Raw genomic sequence first — 20,407 nt, 5'->3', positions numbered from 1 at the left:
TGTCACATCACAGTATTTTTTTGGGATGTGAAGTGACAGGGCAGACTGGGAGGCCAGTCTCTCCCAGTGAGTGCCTGTCTGCTCCTCGTGCACTCTGTAAAGGTAGCAGGAGCTTCATCTGGGAAGTCCTTGCATGAACAGCCCTGGAGTTTTTTAGAGCTGGATTGGTTTGAATCCGTGATTTTGAAATTTTGGAGAAAGCAGAGGTCAGAGAGGGTGAGACATCCCAAACCAGAAGCTCAAAATGAAAGCAGTATGTCTGAAATTGGGGAAAAGAAGCATTTTCTGCCTGTGTTGGCCAGTATTCCAAGTATGTGCTTGAAGGACTTGGCAGTATTTTAAGCCTCCATTAAAACACTTCCTTTTTGGAATTACTACCACTGCAAGGGCTCAGACTCAGGGGATATATTCAGTGTACAGCTGCAGCTGATACCAGGGCCACCACCTGAGCTCTTCTCTTGGTGGCAGCACAGGGGTCAGCCCGTCACCTGGCCTTGGTGGCCTTGCAAGTGCTCACCTCCAGTGTTTAAAAAGGACATTTTAGCTGAGCTGTGGAAAGCAGCCCAGGATGGCTAAAGCCACCTGTGTCTCCCTGCAGTGACACAAGCAGGGAGCTCTTTTCTTGTCCCCTTTGTCACTCCCTGCTCTCTTTCACTGAGCAAGGGGGAGAGAGGAGCTCTGAATCACACACTGCTGGCCTGGAGACTGTCACAATGAACACAGTGTCTCCAGTGTGGTGGCCACCAAATATCTTTTATCAGTTGGGCTCTTAGCTTCAGGGCACAAACATCATTATTTATGCTGTGGAGGAGGCTGTGTCGCAGGAGCCAGGTGTATAAAATTTCTGGAAATCAATGATGAATTTTTATAGCCATAGATAGTAGACCTAGAATGGATGAATCTGTGGGCTGGTCTTTCTTTGCAAAGAGTGAGACATGCAGGTATAGGCAAATTTTACATCTTTATTTCCCCCTACCAGTCTGCATTTTCTGAACCAACACTCAAGTTTTAAGAGGTTTTTTCTTCCTCTGACCATACTTTCTAGCAACCAGGTCCTTGCTAAATACATTCAGATTTATCTGAGTGGTATCAAAAGATATGCTCATTTCCAATGTGTTGGAAAAGTGTCAGGTGATTTCCATTATATGGCCTCCCCTGCTCTGCATGAGGAGAACAGGCATTCAGAGCAGTCTGTAGAAGTTAAGAGCTCTCAAACTGCCAAAATGACTTTCTGAGTCATTTGTCTGAGTCTGCCTCCTTTCTTGGAATTTTCTGACATCCACAGGTATTCCTTTGGAGTCTGCAATATTTCATGAGCTGGAACATCGTTCTCATCCATTTTCTGTCTCTGGAGTGAGGGTGGATGTATCCCTTGGGTTCCACCCTGAGAGGGAGGGTATGTTATCCAGAACTGCCCTCTTGCACAGGATGTACACCCCACACCGTGCATGGCCAAGGTTTTAGCTGAAGCTGGAGATTTGCATCCCAGGGTGAAAGGCTAAGTGAAGTTTCCTGAAGAACTTTCAACACATTTGAATGATGTCACTGCTATTTTTCTTCCATGCTTTCAGGGACTCTGAATTGCTGTAACTTGTTCTAACATTAGCAACCCTTCAAATCCTCTCCTCTGTGCATGAATTCCAAAATATTAATCACCCTTCTCTTAGATATTCTAGGGAAAAAGAACATGTTTTCATTTTATTTGCTATTTCTGACATATGTCAAAAGTGTGCTTGTGTTTATTATATTTTTTTTCTGCAAGGAAAGAAACCTTTTCTTTCATTCTTTCTCTTACAGAAATCACCAATGTCAAGTAAAGTCTGCCCTTTTATGCTGATGCAGGTCCCTCATGATAAAAGAAAGATTTGATTCATGCAAATGTTACTGCAGAAACACCTCTACACAAACAGGCCGAGGTAAAAGCACTCCCTGGAAGCTTTTGTACCATGTGGGATGCTGTGAGTGTCCTGACAGAAAGCCTGGCCAAGGTGTGAGTGCGTCTCATTCAGGATTATGGCTGAGTTTGATTTCTAGTGAAGCTCTGGCACTGCAGGGCCACTGCAGGATCCACACCACAGACATGACAAGAGATCCCAGCCTAAACAGCTGCACCTGCAGGGTCTTACAGGGAAACAGGTGGCAAAAATAGGGCATAAATGTGCTCAACTAGAGGAGCTGGGGAGAGCTGGAGAGGGAGGGTTCAGTGTCTGAACTGCAGCTGTTGGGAAACTCTGTGCAGCCCTTCTGCCTGCTGACAGGTTAAAAACAAGCTCAGGAAAAGTTGACGAGCACCAATTTGACAGAATTTGTTTTTGACAGACCATTTTGTAGTTTTAATTCCTCCTGAGACATTTTTAATAGCCTAAAATAGCTCAGTTATGATTTGAGTTATCCCTGCAGCAAGCAAGGGATGAGGATATGTTGGAAAAGTGTCAGGTGATTTCCATTATATGGCCTCCCCTGCTCTGCAATGCTGACTTCAGAGCAATAATTGAACATCAGGGTCATCCTTGAAAAACTCTGTCCATAGGTAGATGGTCATGTGCAACTCTAGACTTGTTCTGTATCATTTTATCATGGTACAGTTATTAGAAATGTATGATAAAATATAACCCTCCAGGCTACTCATGTTAAAAGTGACTAAATAGTAATCATATCATTTTTCACTCTGTGCATACCTAATGGGAACAGAGTACAAGTAATTATTGTACAAGGGGAAAAACATCTGTTGTGAATATGATATAGGAAAGATAAGTAGCTGAACTGTGTATCTGAGAGTGTCTCCAAGAACAATAAATGTACTATATGTATTCAAGCTTGAAATGTGTTGCTATGGTAGATACATTAATTACCAAAATAGCAGCGCATGAGTGGAAAAAAAAAGGCTTAAAAGTCCTTCTGATATTGTGGGGGGAAGCAGTGTGGAGCAGAGGAGGATCTGTCTTTTTAAAGTAAATAGATATCTGAGTGCTTTTTGCTGGCACAAATGCATTTTGAGATTATCTGAGCTATTACAGCTCTCTAGCTGATCATGAGGGACTGGGAGCAGGAGGACAGGGATGGCACCTTCACACCTGTCCTTACCCCAGTCAGTCTGTTCCCTTTGTTTCCCCACCTCCTGGCCCATGGGCTGTGTCCCATCCAGCACTGAGCAGAGCATTGTTTCCAGGAAAGTGCCCATTCTCCAGTTTGACAACAAACAAAATTATTCTCTGCCACTAAGCTCTGCTTTATCTCCATATTTGAAGAAAATTTTCAGCATTTTTTTTTGAGCCTCACAGTGACCACGCTCTTTGAAAAAGAGATCTCTCACCTGAGTGTGTAAGCAGCCAAGTTTCCTGCTTCCAGAGGCATTACAAACTATTACTAGAGGAAAAAAAGTAATCTGTCAGTATCTAGTTCCCTGGAAACCCCATGGTCAGTTCAGGTGTTCAGAGAAAACAGCTGTAATGGAAAACTGTTGGACACTTAAATGGTGATTAGAAATAACTCAGGTGCCCCTGCAGAGCTCATAAGCCTCTGCACAGATGTTCTGAACTGAGAACTTGGTGCCAGAGGTACAATTTTCCCCCAAATTAAAATCGTTGTCAGACCTAATCTTGAATGGCAATATTAGAAGAAAATGTCAGTGAGATCCAGCTCAGCCATTCCTTCAGAGTTAAAAGAGTTTGAGCAGCAGTGTAGGAACCTCTGTGGGGCAGCAGCAGAACATTTCCTCAGCTGTTCACCTTTCCATCACATGCAGTTTAAATTCCTTCTTTTGAATGATGCTAAGAGGTAGAAAAGCCCAAATGCCACACAAATGTTGGGTTTATGTAATTCTGAGATCAGTGGGGATAAAAAAACCTCAAGAGAAAATCCACGAGGAAAATCTATTTTGTAGTCACGGAATCGAAACACAGATCTAGAACAATATTCCAGATTAAAAATACTTTTATACCTTACAAAAAAACATGTATACAGACAGAGTGTGTCTAATGCCAAGTATGGTGGGGGTGCCCAGCTTTTGTGAATGCAGAGGTGGTGCCCAAACCTTAAATGACATTCAAAAAATAAGTTTTGGAAAGGCAGAAAGAATGGCCTCACTTCTTCTCTGGCTCTGAAACACATCGATGACTGTGTAATTGTCAATGAATAATTTGCATTTTGATAGTTTTTCTATAAAAAAAATATTTTTTTGCTGAATCCATATGCAGAAACAAGATGACCCAGAGCATGTGCTGCTTTTACTGCCCCATTCCCTTTCTCCCCACAGAAGTCCACTCTATAACAAGACTGTTATCCGTAGCAGGAAAACACCAGGATGCTTCTTGGAATCCACACCTCTTTATCAATAACCAAAAATAACAAATCTACCCACGATCAAAATTCTTCTAGTAATCAGTGTTAACTTCTAGAACATTTTCAAAATGGAAATTTATGTGTAAAATAAATTGGGGGGGGGGGGGTGAGGGGAATCAGAGCTTTTATGGAAAGAGGTACCACAAATAATCAAATATTAAACCAGCTGAAAATAGAAAAGATTAAAAATTAGAGGAAAGGAGAAAGAGAAAATAATATATTTCTTGCATTTTTTCTTAAAGCTTTGCCATTTCAGCCTATGACAGCCCATTCCTCCCTAACCATAGGTCTGAGGTATTTTCATATGAAGTTGAGTTCTTATAAAGATGCCCAGTATATTTGTTCAGTGATTTTTCCCCTTTAAATGCTGTTGTGGTTTCTGTGAACCTTCCATCCATGTGGTTTACGAATACAATATTGCATGAATACAATGCAGTATTTTCATTAAAGAAACAAGCTGCAAGCAGAACTCAGGAGAGACCTCATCCATGCACTGTGCAAGAGAAGGAACAGCAAGTCAATTAGCTGGCTGTAAAATTCTCAAGGAAAGCAATTTCAGGGGATGAATCCAGAACTAAAAGACTGGAGAGGAAGCACACTGGGAGTGGGTGATTAAAATGTATCAGGGAGGCTGGAGAGCAGCAGTTGTGTCCCAGGAACAGAGACCATCGCCTCCACAACCCACTCAGCTCTAGCAACCACAGCTGTAGAAGGAAGGACTGCTGATGGGGGCTGGCCAAAATCCCTCCCAGACTGAAGGAACTTAGTGCAGCACCCTTTCCATCAAAGTTTCTGATGGGGAAGCAGCAGCATAGCTGAATATTGTAGCAGTAGCTGCTCCTGGTGTCTGTGTTACCCTTAATGATTCATTAGAGGTGCAGCTTCAGTGGTAGAAAACCAGCAGTGGTGAATGTTTAGCTGGTGAGAGAGAGTTGATATTTCAAACTCCAGAGTAAGAATGAACAGCTGGTCTTATTTCATTTTTCTCCTCATGAAACATAATGCTGGATCCTTCCTGCCACTGAAGGAGGTGAGGATATTAGATAGTTGCTGTAATAGATTATGCTTCTTTTTCATTTTTCCAGTTTTCTCTGGGGACAGGAATGTGAAGCTTGCATTTTCACTTACTCTGCTGTTGACCTCAGTCGAATTTACACATTGCTTGGTTATTTTGTTTCTTTTTAGATACATTTCTCTTTCCCTGTCTCTTGTGAGTGCCTTGATGTATTTTTCCAAATAAGTGGCTGTGTGAAGGAGCTAATAGCGAGAGCCACAGAGGGACAGGCTGCACTTTGGGGACTTGAGACAGGAAGATAAATCTCTTTATCTGCTGGGTGGCTGGGGAGAGTCCATGAGGGGGTCTCTGAAGTAAACACACACTGCTGGGCATCTGAGGAGGGGAGGGATCAGATGATGCTCTTGGGTGAATGGAGGGTGGGCTCAGGTGCCTGAGTCACTGCTGGGGCACAGGGAGCTGTGTGGGGGGCACAGAGCAGGCTGGCACACCAGGGTCACAGCCCTGCAAGAGCAAGCCATGGAATCTGAAAGCACCAGGGAACAGTCAGGGCCTTAGAGACAGAGACATCCTGCTTTCAAACACACTCCGTCAATTCCTGCCCATTCACGTTTATGTTTTCTTCCTTCTTGTGTGCGAGGAAAATATCCCACAAACAGGCAGAATGGCATTTAAATGTCACCACTTGCTGTCCTTTAGACTGGAAAGGAAAATGAGAAGAAGGATTAGCTATCCCAGGGCTAGAGGTGGGAGTCCTTTACCTTTCCCTTGCTGCTCAGAGCCAGCAGAGAGAGCTGTGGCTGGGGCTGTATGTGTTCCACAAACTCACTGATACACCTGGTCCTTGCTGACACTGGCCTCCCAGCAAAGCCTGCAGAGGAGCAGGACACCAATTTGCTGGTCTGGTTCTTTTAATTCTGCTTCCCACCAATGCCTAGTGGCAGGGCTCAGGAAATGTTATTTTTGCCAAAGCTGAGGATTTAGTGCATGTTATTGAACAGGAAAGAGTCGGCGTCCAAAAAAGAAATTAAGTAATTTACCCTCCAGCTTTGCAGAAGTCAGCCAACATGAAAAAGCTCATATTTTCAGAGCACACAGGGATATGTCTCTGTTCTTTAACAGTGTTTTATATGTCCCTTACAAACTGCCACTTCCAGAAACATCATATATGTTCCTTGGTAGTTGTTGTAATCAAGCAGTTTTATAACCATCTTTTAGGAAGATAAGGGACTGGAAAGCACTTGTAAAGATATTTAGTTTTTGTTTTCCATGAATAAGTCATGGCAATACAAGGGAATATGATGGGAATGCTTTTAACAGAGCTGTGACCCTTCTACAACATTGTTATAAAATGAGGGAAGTCAGAAAATACCTACTTGGGATATGCATCATTGTGCTAATCCTTGCTTGTGTCCCAACATGGTGGTCTCTTGTGATGTTTCAATTTGAACAAAATGCAAAGCAGGAAGATTTTTCTTCTGAAATTTTAAAATATAATTTGTATAATCTCAAGTCTTCCACTGTGAACATATTTTGTGGACTGGACTGCATTTCCAACCCTTCCTGTTCAGCTCCAATTTCTTTGCTTTGAAGTTCCCTGTTTCCCCCAACAGCAAGCAGGCCAGACACAAGGGTTGGACTTTTCTATTTTCTCCTTGCCTGCATCAGTGCTGACAGGCACAAGCCTATTGAAAAAAGGCACCTCGTGTTTCTTAAGCTGTGCCAATCCTGAGGCAGTTCTCAGTGGCTTTCCTAGGGAACAGAAAAGCAAAGGGAAAAGTTGAACTCAGTGAAGTGACCACTCCTGTTTCTGACTCTCACAGTGAGTGTTGGTCTTCGACAATAATAGGCAGAGGGTTGGATTTATTTTATATTTTTCCCTGCCACATAAATGAAAGCCTTAAACTGAAAGAAAGAGATAGATATGTAAGGCTAAAATATATTCTTAATTTTATGTCTGCTTTGGAGTTTGGTCAGACTTTAGCCTGAGCAGAAGAAATGCTCAGGGGGTTTGGGCATGGAAAGACACCTGAGACAGACACCATGCAGTGTCCTGGCCATCTCTTGAGGGATGTGTCTCCCTGTGCAGACTAAGATCCATGTAATTGTATTAAATAAGTATCATTTATTCTTTCTAAAACACGGAAGACAATGAGTCCTGCCAGGGATCTGTAGCCCATGATCAAAAAGAAATTTCTTTATTATTATTAGTTAAGCATTACTTCAGTGCCAGCTGAATATGCACAGCTTGTTTAAAAAAATTATTTTCTAAAAGTAAATTAATTTTAAAGGGTTATGCCTTCAAAATCCCTTTGCTACCCTTTGGAGTCTGGTTATCCTTCTAAGGATAAAAGGATAGCAACGACTCGTGCCTGTCAAACATCCAAAAGGGAAATTAGTGCATATGGATTTATTGACTTCATTTCACTGATAAAACCTGCTTTTGTGAGAAGCCCCTTGCTGGTGATTGGTTTGTCACATCCTGCTGACAATTCCAGTGCTGTCCCTGGGGCCAGTGTGCAGCTGTGCAGCCCTGCGACTCCTGAAAACCTCTCCAGATCTTTGGTTTTGGCACAAGAAATTAATCTGTTATTTCTATACAACTTCCAGGGAAATGATGATAATTCAAACTCTCTTTGGTCCCTATGTGTAGAGTTAAATTTATAATTTTAACATAGGTCAATTTGGAAGTTGCTGGGATCTTCAGATGTAACATTTTTAGTTTCTGGTTCTTAGAGGTTCACAGCAGTAAGCTTTATTATTTAGTCTTGGAAGATTGCATTGGCAAAAATAGAGGGTGAGCTGAGATTTGAAGGAAAATCCAGAGGATGAGAGCAATCTTGAGAGACAAAGCACAGAAGAGCCCATGAGTGTTTTTTGTGTCTCTTCACACGTCTTACAGGAGTTAATAGAAAGGTACTGCCATTGTCACCCACTTAGCACAAGTGTTTTCCAAAGATAAGGGAAGACTCTGGTAGTCTCAGAAAGTGTTTTTCAAGCTAATGCCAACTTCCTCCAAGTGTGCATTGGTGCATGAGCCTGGCTATGGAGTAGGGACAGTCACCTAGAAATGTCAGGTTTCTGTAAACAAGAAGTTAAAGTTTATTTTCAATGTGTATTTATGCCACACTTCTTTAAAAAAAAAGAAACTTTATATTTTAATAATAGGCTTTTCATTATCAATAATTCAAGCATTTAATGTCCTGTCAAATTTTAGTTTCCTTTTTAATAGCATAAACTACATAACATGCATAGTATAAGGAAAAATATTTTTTACTCTCATATATTCCAAGACACACTTTAAAATGTTTTCAAGTACACTTTTCAGGGAAATATGAATTGCACAGAATATAAATTTCCCTGATTACAACTCAGAACTCATTTAAACCCTTAAAGGGAGGGGAAGGTACATAGAGAAAATGTTGAACTCTGTACTGAACCTTAAATCAGACTAAGTGTTTGCAAGTGTTTGTGTTCCTATTGGCTTTCATGAGTTTGAGCCCACATTTTTCATTCCGGCTATTTTTTAGGATGGTCCTAATGCTAGATTGCACCATACCTAAAAGAAGGAAATAAATTTCTAATATCCAGCCTCTGAATAAGGACTGAGAGCAAGGAGTTGCCTGCCCAGTCCAGTGAGGGCTGGGAGGAAGGTCTGGTGTTTTCTGAGGGTGGGAATGGTTTCAGCAGAGACACTTTCCTCATCACTCCTGCCTCAACTTCATGCTCTGAACCTGGTAGTGGTTTTCACAAGCTCTCTGAACCTGTGACATGTGCTGTGTTCATCATCAGGAAACAGCCAGCAGTCACACAAGTGGTTTGTTTCTGTTGTTGTTTTGGAGTTTATTTATAGGATTTGTTGTTTGCACTACAAACAAGCTGTATTGTTTGAGCTACCAGTGGAGGAAATGCAGACAGCTCAAAGGTGCACACTTAGTTCCAAATGCTTTTTGCTGCAGAGTGACCTTAAAAATTGCACATGCCCTTTTTTAGTATTGACAGCGTACAATTAAAAGAATTGCATATGGAAACCTAACTGAAGATCTTTTTCTTCTGTCTGTTCAGAATTTCCACTTGTGCCAAGTAAAATTGTATCTATCCCATATCTAAAACAAAGCAGGCTGCTCAGGCTAACAAATAATTATACTTTCTGAAAATTTTAGAAAAATCTGGGGGTTGTGCCCCATTATTTCCTTCCATATCTTTTGGCAAAGTGCACTTGATTCCTCATGAAACAACTTTTCCTTTCTCCATTAGTGCTCATGCCTGACTAGAAAAGCCATCCCTGGCAGGAGTGTGAGCCTGGGTTGTGTGATGAGTAGCAGGAGGGCAATGGATCAGCCTGGGCTTTGCATCTCTGGGATAAATCAGGGGCTCCAGCTGCATGTAAATAGTGTGTTGTTCTGGTTTATAACATTCTACCAAAACCCTGTGCTTAAGAAAGAGAGAGATTTTTGTAATCTCCAGAAAGTAAGGATAGGGAAACTTAATGTTGTTTTGCTTTCAGCAAAGTCTGAAAACTATTTTCACCAGGTAAGTTTTGCAAAACCCTTTCTCAGTTCATGATATTTTTAGCTTCTAAATATAAATGCTATGTAAAGCTTTTTTTAATATGGTGAGAAAGCATGTCTTTTTTTCTCCTAGACTTCATAAGGGAATAGTATAAAAACAAACTCAAATCAAACCTTTATATTTTCATAAAAGCTAGATTAAATTAAAGCTTCAAAAGTTTTGAGTTCTGCTCAGAAATCCTGATTTTTATTTACATTGCCTTTTTGTCACCTTGGAAACACTGTTCTGTGCAGAACAGTTCAGTGGAAATGTGGGTCCCAATTGCAGTTCTTAAATTTCTCCTTTGCAAAACATCTCCCAGAACTTGCAGGTACATAGGGAAACTTTACCTGTGAGTATTTCAGTCTTTTTCTTTAACTTTTTGTTAACAAATGTAAACACCAAGGGAAAAAAATGACCTTGAAATATACATGTACATCTTGTTCCACAGACACCTTCCTGTAATATAACAAAAACCTTTCCCCATAAGGCAACAAGCAGCACTACATGAGCAATACAGGCTCTCGTTGCTGATGCTGAAGTATTAAGTCTTTCCTGAGACACTGATGCAAGAGAATAGAGAGAGAGACACATATTTCTACAAAGCAATAATTCAGCCCAGAATTTTAATATAAAGAACACCAAGGCAGTATCCTGTTATCTGAATTTTAATGACTGTATCTTTTTTATCCTGTCAGTTGTAGCAAGGATGTGAGAGGTTTCATGAAACATTAATGGCTCTAACTGCAGTCCTCTCCATTTCCTTTTTTCTCTCTCTTTTTGTTCTCCTGGTGTGATGTAAAATATAAATTTGTGAGTGGGACTGCTGTTTGCACAGGGCTCTATTTCTTGCTTGATCTTGCAGCAGTGGCTGTGGTTCCTGTTTGGGCTGGGAGCTTCCACACTGGCTGCCTAAGGAGAGGGAAAGGGCTGGAGGTGCAGGGGGAGGAAGATCTTGCTGATGACAGATCATAAACAATTTGAAATGCAGTCTGTATTTTAGGGACTTTCAAACGAAGGCCCAGCTGGATGTTCTGCAGCAGCCTCAGTCTAGTCTGTAGGCTGCTGGTTGCTGGCTGGATGAGCTGTTCAAAAGGCAAAAATCCACAGGGAACGTCAGATCCTCTCCCCTCCTCAATCCCCAGGAAACAGGGCTGAGAATGGGGTGGAAGGGGACTAAACCCAAAGAGTTTTCAGGGCTCATGGGTGCAAGGGCACACCAGAGGATGTGGAGATGGCTGTACATGCCAGGCACTGCTGGGCAAAGTCCTGAAGGATAATGAATTCCCCCAAACGTAAAACCTGTGCAAGGGGTTGCTGTCATTTGACTCAGTGCTCTCACATTATAACTTCCAGGAGGGTGTTGTAGGAAAATACAGAGTTCCTAAGCTTAGTGAAGAACCCTAGAGGCAAACAAGCGTAGCTGACACAGCCACAGAGGCCAAGTGTGTTTGGAATTGTTGTAGGCACACAGCTGGTGGTGGTTGGGGTGGGGCTGGGCAAGGCCTCATTCCAAATTGGCCACAGCTGTGAGCAGCAGGTGAATCCCATTGGAGATAATGAGCCACGGAGTGCCCAGGGGCACTGACCAACCACCAAAGGGAGCAGAGGGCACACAGGTGCAGTGCATTAACCATCAGGGGTATAAAAGGTTGGGCTGAAGGACAATAAAGAGCTGTAGATGCTTGAAGCCTTCTTTGGCGTTGGTTGTTCTCTACCGGTGTCCCCACAGGAATCAGGTATGTGAGCTGCTTTAAAAGGGGATTCCGCACTCTGATCCACAAGGTACATAATAGGAAATATTCCTAATTATTGAGAGGAAGTCCACTATAAACATAAATATGTGTTATGTGATGCCATAATGAAGTGGCTATACGTGGCAGCAGCAGATGTAAGGCCTGACACCGATGTGCTCAGTGAGAGGATGTCACCACACCACTGTGACATGTGTGTGTCCTGCTGTCTGCCATTCCTGGGATTGGCATATTTGCTAGAAAATGTTCTGCCCTCCATGAACGTCACCCTGAAAAACAAACCCACAAGGCTTTGGGGAGCAGAGACACCAACATGTCCTCATTCCTTAGGTAGCTCCAAGAGTTGGAAATAGCCTGACCTCCAAGAGTTTCCCTCTTGTTGTCTCTGAAAAAATGTCTAGTTTTTTTTTTTAAGATGGCAAAAATATGACATACTTCTCCAGAAGCTGGAGAGCAGTTTTCTTCACTCTGTTGGAGTTTGTGTCCATCTGGAGGCACTGGATGAGTTGGGGATATCAGAGATGCCCTGAGTGAGGCTGATATCTTCTACTGTAAGTACATTTTAGTTAAAGCAGAGGTTTATGTGGAAAGGTGAACAGGCATCAGCTGCTTTGTTTTTCAATAAGCATTCTTGCAGTTTTCTGTGATTTTTTCCTGTTCTGGGAGGAAGGTTGGAGGGGTGCAGTGGGTGTATCATGGCCTGTGCACATCAGAAGGCCTGTGAGAAGGAGCTTGGGGTTTTGTACGGTAAATAAAGTAATATTTAGTAACAGCAGTGGTCTTTTAGCACTGAGTTTGGTTAGCACGGCCACACTGAGCAGCTGGAGAAGCAAATGGTGTGGCAGTGTAGTGTGCTTCTCAGCCATGGACCAGTGGAGTCTGCTGCTGTCCACAGAGCCAAACCCATAAATGCAGGTGTTAACAGGTCTGATGCATGTTTAGATTTCATCCATTAGAATGATCTATTCTGAAATGAGCTTGTAAATGAGTAATCAAGAACGTTCTCTGTGGAACAGACTTGCCTGCTAGTATACTGCAGAACTGATAGAAAGAACTGCAGAAAGAGTAAGGCCTAAAGAAAGTCGATGTGAAACAAAATTCTGTTCCCTTTGGTTATGCTAATTTAAGGGAGCTTACACATTTCACCATGAGTAACTGAGTTGCTGTGGTAGAGCTCAATATATGTGGGAGTTCATTTACTTGTCTGTGGTTCTACCTTTTTATTTAACAAATGCTTCTTGATTTAAATGGAAATCTCTAATTGCAAAATGATCCCTGATGCAGCATGTCACAACAAATACATACATTCCATTACAAAAAGAAAACTTTGTCTGTTTATATTATTTTCACTGTTGTCCCAGGCTTTCTTAATTCTTCCACTTTCCTTCATTTAGCATAAAGTTCACAGTATGTCTGTCTGAAACAATAGCAACAACAAAATGGGATGTCTATTATCAATAAATCAGTGGCATTTACACTAATCTGCTGTAATAATGGTGGATGTTTTGTTTGGAATCTGCATTTTCTTCCTAATAGAACCAGGAAAGGTTTTGATGGAAAACAAAAAGGTGACACTTTGTGCTGGTTGACATCAATGAGCTTCCCTGGACTCTAGAGGGATTCTCCTTATTGCAGACTCAGGGCCAACATTAGGAGATTAAGGGTTTATGTGGCAGGCAGTTAATAGAAGGGTCTTTGTGGGAGGAATGTCTGGTTTTTCTAGAGTAAAAAATACAGGGACAATGTGAAGTGAAGGAAAGGAAGGGTAAAACAGAAAAAGCCAGATAAAAGGGGGGGAAAATCCTCAGAAATGGGGTAGGATGATCTGACGACTCCCATGCACTGTGGTTTTGAGGAGGATACTGGATTTGGATGCAGGGTAATGAGCAGCAGAGGCATCCTGTGCCTGGCTGTCCCCCCAGTGCAGCAGGAGAAATCCCTGCCTCCACCATTCATCTAGATTCACTGGAATTTCACACACAGGGGAAATGCTTCTGTTGCTGTGATATTCTCTGGGCAAACAGGAAGCACTTGTAATGGAAAATGTGCAATATGAGTGATAAAGAGGGTCACTGAGGTTCTGTCCTGCAGAAAAATGACCTTCATTTGTTTCCTAAGTATAAAGCAGGAGGGAGATAATATTTCCCCTGTGTTAGAGCTGATTGTTCTAGAACTAAAGTGAAAACCCCAAAGTTGGGGAAACACGTTATAAGGAAGGACATGACAACCAAAGAATAGAACACAGACTAAGACAATGCTTCCTGTCCCATTTATTAAATGCTATTTATAATTCCAGCTAAGAATATAAATGAAGGCCTGATCATATATAGAAAATCATAGCATGCTAAAAAAAAAGTTTTCTGATTCTATTTAGGGCTTTATTAATAACTGGCAGCTTTATCACAATATACATTAATTACATGGGGAGCTACATTTGCATAACACCACAGCTGCCATTTAAAGCAAAAACTCACTCAGATGTTTGGTAGATCTAAGCATTTTATTCAGATTTCAGAAAATATGCCTGTTAGAAGATTTAAGTAGACCATGAAATAGGCCAATTTCCCTGCTGTTTTTGCCTATGTAATTCATTCAGCACAGATGATGAGGAGATACCAAGTACCAAAGGAGTTATATCTTTTTTGCCCTGTGGTCTCTGGGCAGTCTGTTTTCTCCACTTGGCATTAAATTCACTCCAAAGGTAATAATCAATGTGGTGTGTTCAGAATGTTCAGCTGATGTAGGGAATTTTGAGGGTTTCTATTTCTTTGGTGGTTTTTTTTTTTCATTTTTTTTCCTTCTGCCAAATATCAAGTCTTCAAACAGGAAAGTAATGGCATGTGTATATATAATTCATCTTTCATAGTGAGTTTCTTTGTCATTGCTGCATAAAGCTGTGAATGAATGTCCTGCAAGATGTGTAATATTTTAAATAATAGCTGGCTGTGGAGGCAGGAGGTGCCATTTGCCTCAGGACAGACAGACAGAGCAGAGGTGTGCCCACTGTGAGCCATTCCCCAGCTCATTTTGGGTGCTGTGGGGCGGGTGCCACATCCAGCATCTGTCACACTGCTTTGCAGCACTGCCAGTGAATCCTGCACACGAGACAGGGCTTTGCCTCCAGGATCCCTGCCATCACTTTGTGTCTGTGTGGTGGAGCTCCTGCTTGCTCCTCAGTTAGTGTGCTGAAATGTTGACTTTTCAGAAATTCCTGGCATGTGAATAAATGCTATTGTACAAGAAAAACAGCAAGTGTTGAATGCATTGGTTGCTTCCAACTCAGCTGCTGAGTGTGCAGTGCTGCTGTTTCTGACATGCTGCTGTCTTGCATTGTGCTTTTGTGTTTTCCTTTTCCTTGCCCTGAGAACAAGTGGTTGTGCTTTTGGGCCCGTGTGTAACTGGAGCCTCGTTCACCATTGCTCAGAGCAGTGTCCCCAGAGACTCTGAGCTGAGCCTTAGCTTTCAGACAGGTTTGGAGTGTGTTTGGGGATCTGTCATCTTCACTCAGCTACTGCTCTCTGTAACAAATTCCTGCTAGGTGCTTGCCCTTAAGTGTTCCCATTGCTGGAGATCCAATTTCCAGAAAGTCAGCTGTCCATTAAATAGTAGTTGCACAGTTTTTTTGGTCTCAGATCCCTTGTTCAATTTCCATTGAGAAAACTGACTTCAGCTGAGTTGCTCCAGGTATAAATCAGTGTGATAGAAGGCAGAATTTGTCCCTTTCTTTTTCAGCCAAATTGTGTGCTTCCAGTGTCTGGAAAACTATGATATTTCCTCCTTCTGACTTGTTTGATGCTTGTCAGAATCCCTTGAAATCTACAACAGAGATGGAATAATCCACCTCGCTTGCTGCCTAAGTGGTGTAATATCACATATTTAAATACTTGCATTGCTGTCCAGCTTTTTATTGTTATTTCAACAATTTGCTGTTTAAATACTCCTTCTGCAGGTGAAATTCCTGTAAAAAAGCACATGTAGGAGTAGGTGCTCTCCTCAAAGACTGAACACCTTTGCTCTTGTCTCTTGCCTTTCATTTTTGCTTTCTAAAGCACAACTTGTCCAACTTGACTATCTCATATTAACCTGAAAATCTAGCTATCAAATGTCAGCTTGCTTTTGAGTCAGCTGGTAGAAACTAGTTTAATAGGCTGGAACTGGGAAAGGACGGTGCCTGGTGGCATGGGCATGTGCATTGTTTTCTCTTGCACTAATCCAAATGGATGGGATGAATTTCAGAGCTTCTGAAAGTGAGATATGGTTTGGATCCCAAGTAAAATGTGCTCCTGGTGTGTGTCCCACATCAGAATGTGGAATATTCCATGCTCTACTCCCTGGAGCTGTGTGTCATTGCTAATAGGCAGGAGTTGTATATCTGGATTTATGCCAGAAGTAGGTAAACTGCAAGGGGAGACCAGATCAGCCCCAGCTAATCCCTGGTCCTGGAGCAGCAGCTCCTACTGTCTTAAAGCACAAATTGGCTGTGCCTAAGACATAACCTCTGTGTGATGGATGGTATTTTTGTTGAATATAAGTGATGATAAGGGTGCCAAGGTGACACCAGCCTGTTCTTGCTCTAGGAATCAGGAGGTTGGCAGAACACAAGGCAGACATTTGTTCTTGTTGTGTGCACCTAATATTGTTCCATGTGTTCTCATTTACTAATGCCTATCCTACAGTGAATGGAAATGATCCTACAGTGAATGGAAATGACTCTGCCTTTCTCACCAAGAAACCAGGTATGCAAACATAACCCCTGACAAACCAAGCAAACAAAAATTAAAATCTATGTAATGATGCGATGTGGTCAATTAATGAAACCACATGAATTCCTGGGTTGGCCTAATGCTCACCGAACTTTCACAGATGTTTACAGCAGGAAAATTTCCTTCATCTGGATTCAGATAAGAGTTCATGCTCCCTCACCCTATGAATTTTCTCATCTCAGAGAAAGTTATTGGAGAAAATCAGATATATTTAAATTCCTGTTTTACTAAAGGTTTTGGGGTGCAGAAAAATAACCTGTAACCACTTCTGTCTGTTTCTTTATTATTCAAACAGCTATTCTTAGGTTCAAGCAAATGAAGCTTTCCTGTTTTCCATAGTTGCATAATTAATCTGTAAGAACTTTGACATTTCAAAGAATGTGCTGTTCCTAGCCTTTGTTGGTATCTGCATATTTCTCTAGATTTCTGGCTTGATATTTACACTTAATGAATGAACATGAACTCAGACTCTTGAGGTCTGATCAGATTTTTTTGTGATTGACTAAGCCACAGAGGGTAAGCTTCTAGGTATTGTTTCCTTTATTAATATCTAGTCTGCTCCAAGCTGCAGTAGTGAAGAATTTGCTGGATCCCTTAGAAGTTATGAACATTTCAGGATTTGGGCCTCTTGGCTGCAATGGTGAGCAGGAAAATTTTCCATTCTGGTATTGTCTGCCATGCTTCAAACTGGTGTCAATTTTGTTACAGCACAAAACTTTGTGGCCTTGCAAAGACCATTGTTGAAAGAGCAATGACACAAAGCTGGGCATTTCTAGGCCCATACAATGAATGAAATCACAGTTAGGCTATTGGTTGTACATCTCATAATGTGTGGTTTTATTGGCAGATGACTGAGAAATGGAGAAATTTACTTTTGGTGACTATTTTTTTCATGATAGCATGAAGACCGGTATTGCTACCCCAAGGCATGTGGTACAAAAATAATCACATTCTTCCAGTCTGTAGAAAGTGCAAAGAAAAAATGAGTGTAGTAGATTCTTTTTCTTTTTTTTACCTTGGTATGCTTAAGGGAATTGTGTACGTATCTCTCTGAATAGCAGTTGTTCAAGAACACTCTTTGCTACCAGAAGTCCACTGAAAAATTGCAAAGAGTTGCCCTTTGCACCACGAAATCCCCAGGCACCCACTGGGATAGAAGATGCTGTATAAGTCAGGGCGAGGATCCAAGGAGATATCACCCAGACTGCAAAACACTGGGTAGTGATTATATAAAATCCTGGGAATTAATTATATAATTAAGATGTTCCACTTTGTGGTGAAACTTGGGTTCTAAGAGTGTAGCAGAAGAAAGTAAATTACCCCAGAATTTATTGATCTATTTGTTTAGGCAGCACTGCTTCTCCCATGGATCACCACCTGGATCTCTGATATGGCTGGGTTCCACTCAGAATAAAAACAGCTCTAACTCCTCTAACTGTGGCTCTGAGAGGAGCAGAGGTGAATGACATAGACTCCAGTGATATCTGGACCTGGCACAGGAAGAGCTGCAGGAAACCCCTGCAATGCCAGGCTTTGAAATGCTGGGTAGCGCTGGCTGCTGATCAGCTCGTGATGAGGTGCAGGTTGTACTTGTTAGAGGGAATATTTCCTCTTGGCAGAGAGGTTCCCTTGGGAGGCCTTAGTGAGTGATTCATCCCCTGGGAGGCTTCGCTGCAGCTACAGGTACAGCTACAGCCCACAGCTCCCATCTGGGCAGCTACAGGTACAGCTACAGCCCACAGCTCCCATCTGGGCAGCTGTGGGCTGTGCCCTGCCCTGCTGCATGCCAGACAGGGTTCTGTGGCACACAGCAGCCCAGCTGTTGGCACAGACAGAAGGAGCAGCCCAGCAGCAGCTGGCAAGGGCATCCCAGCAGCCCAGACACTGAGCCCACTGACCCAGAAGGTGTTGTCATTTCAAGGTTAAGTGCACAATCTGGAGATGTTGTGTGGCAGAGCCATTCCTGTGCTCACAGGGTGTGTGCCTAACACATATTTAGCTTTACTAAATACATGCAACTTCAGTAAATAATGCTGCATGGATGCCGTGCTGAAAATGTTATTTGTGATTAAGGAACAGTGGATAAGTATTTAACAATAAACCTCTATGTGTGTGTGTGTAGATGCTGATGTTGAATTACCAGTGAAAACGTTCCTTTAATAGATTTTAAGGTATTTCATTGGGATCTCATGTGATTTCATACCCTGGTAGCTCCACAAAAGCCAATGGAGTGGTCTGTGCTACTAGAATAAAACCAAAACATTAAACTTAATCTACTCATAAAATCAGGGGAAAACTAACTAGTTCTCTTTGCTCTCTGCATATGAAAGCCTTCTGTCTGTCCTGTAAAAACATACTCAGATTCTTCCAGGGCAGAAAAAGTGGAATTAAAATTGGGAAGAAATTATTGTTGAACAGAAAACTGCCCATGTTGCATTTCTGAATAGATTTTAATCTTTGACTATGGGGACACCTCTCAAGAGTGGTTCAGTTTTGGGTTTGTCACTCTTCTGGGGAGGAATTGTCACCATCTGCAAAGGCAGCAAAAAGTCGTATAGAATATTTATAAGAGTATGTTTCTGTTTTACTGTGTAACTCTGGCAAAATCATGTTCTTAATAGCACACAGCAGTTTTTGTAGGTAGGAGGTGACATCATAAAACCTTTTCATGAGAATTAGATGAAAGTATTTGGTAGAATCAGTAATTTATTCTTAAATACTATGGAGAATAATACACTTTTGATCATTCAACCAACAATCTGGTTTTTAGGGTTTATTTTTGAGTAAAATAGATGAAATCTTACATCTGGATGTTTTCAAAACATCATTAGATATGCTTTTATTTTTTCCTTGTATCATCTTAGGACATGCTCTAGGACTAACAACACAGGCTAATCATGGACAAGCTGCACACACAGAGATAAATTCAGTCAAAAAGGGGTTATCAGCTGGTCACTGCTAAATTTGGATTGCACTAAAATGGAAATTCAAGTGTATCACAATTTTGTTGTTCTTCATAAAGCAGTGAATATCAGTGTCCAGTGCAAAAGCTTTGCTTTACCCCTGTGTAACTGAGCTAAGAATTCTGAATGAAGGAAAAACTCCTGTGCAACTTTTTCACGTGCTGAGACAGAGCTCTAATACAATGTTCATTAAACGTGCCATAATATTTGCAACACAGGCATTCATTTTGGTAGTCTTTTAGAGAGGTTATAAGAAGTAAACTTAGACACCTCATTATTCTTTACTTTCTTTCTGAATCTATTGCAGGTGATAATTTTTCTCCCAACAATAGACTGTAATTTTGTTATGGCTGCAGAAACTTCTTTATGAACGTGCTAACAGGCATAATTCTCTAATAGCATGATGGATCCATAACAGATTTAGTTAATCTTCTGCTGCATTGTCTCTGAGCTGTGCTCATTAATTACAGTGGAACAGCACAGGGTTGTACAACTTGCCCTAAACTGCTGTGGCTGGGATCTGGCCTCGTGTTGGGGCTGCCCAGTGGAGTCAGATCACAGATCCCATTAATGTCACTGCACCAAAATCTATGCCAAAGCTGCACCAAATCTGTGCCAAGCAGCTGCTTGGATGCTTCAGAAGGTTGGGAGGGTTTGTGTTCTGGCTTGCTGGTGATAGTGGAACCCTGGAAAAAGTTAAAGATAGAATCTAAAATGTTAGGCTTTTGTGCTTTCCCTGATCAACTGCACCTGCCTAAGCAGTATGATAAATTATATAATTGTTAGATGTGATGATTGTTTAGTAATTAAATGTAATTATTGTATAACCATAAGAAGAATAGTGAGAAACTTTGTTGGAAATTCAGAGAGGGGCTAAATTTATGTATACAATAGAACAATATAAGTTTATTAATTAACATGAAAGTTATGCAACGATAGAGTATAAAAATGATCATTTCGGATGTATGGTTGGAGTCAGATTTGGGTTGAATATACCCCGATTCCCAGAGGTCTTAATAA

The sequence above is a fragment of the Melospiza melodia genome, chromosome 9, assembly GCF_035770615.1.
Source record: "Melospiza melodia melodia isolate bMelMel2 chromosome 9, bMelMel2.pri, whole genome shotgun sequence".
Taxonomy (NCBI): Eukaryota; Metazoa; Chordata; class Aves; order Passeriformes; family Passerellidae; genus Melospiza; species Melospiza melodia.
The sequence above is the reverse complement of the archived record's forward strand: the minus strand, read 5'-3'. Positions refer to the sequence as shown.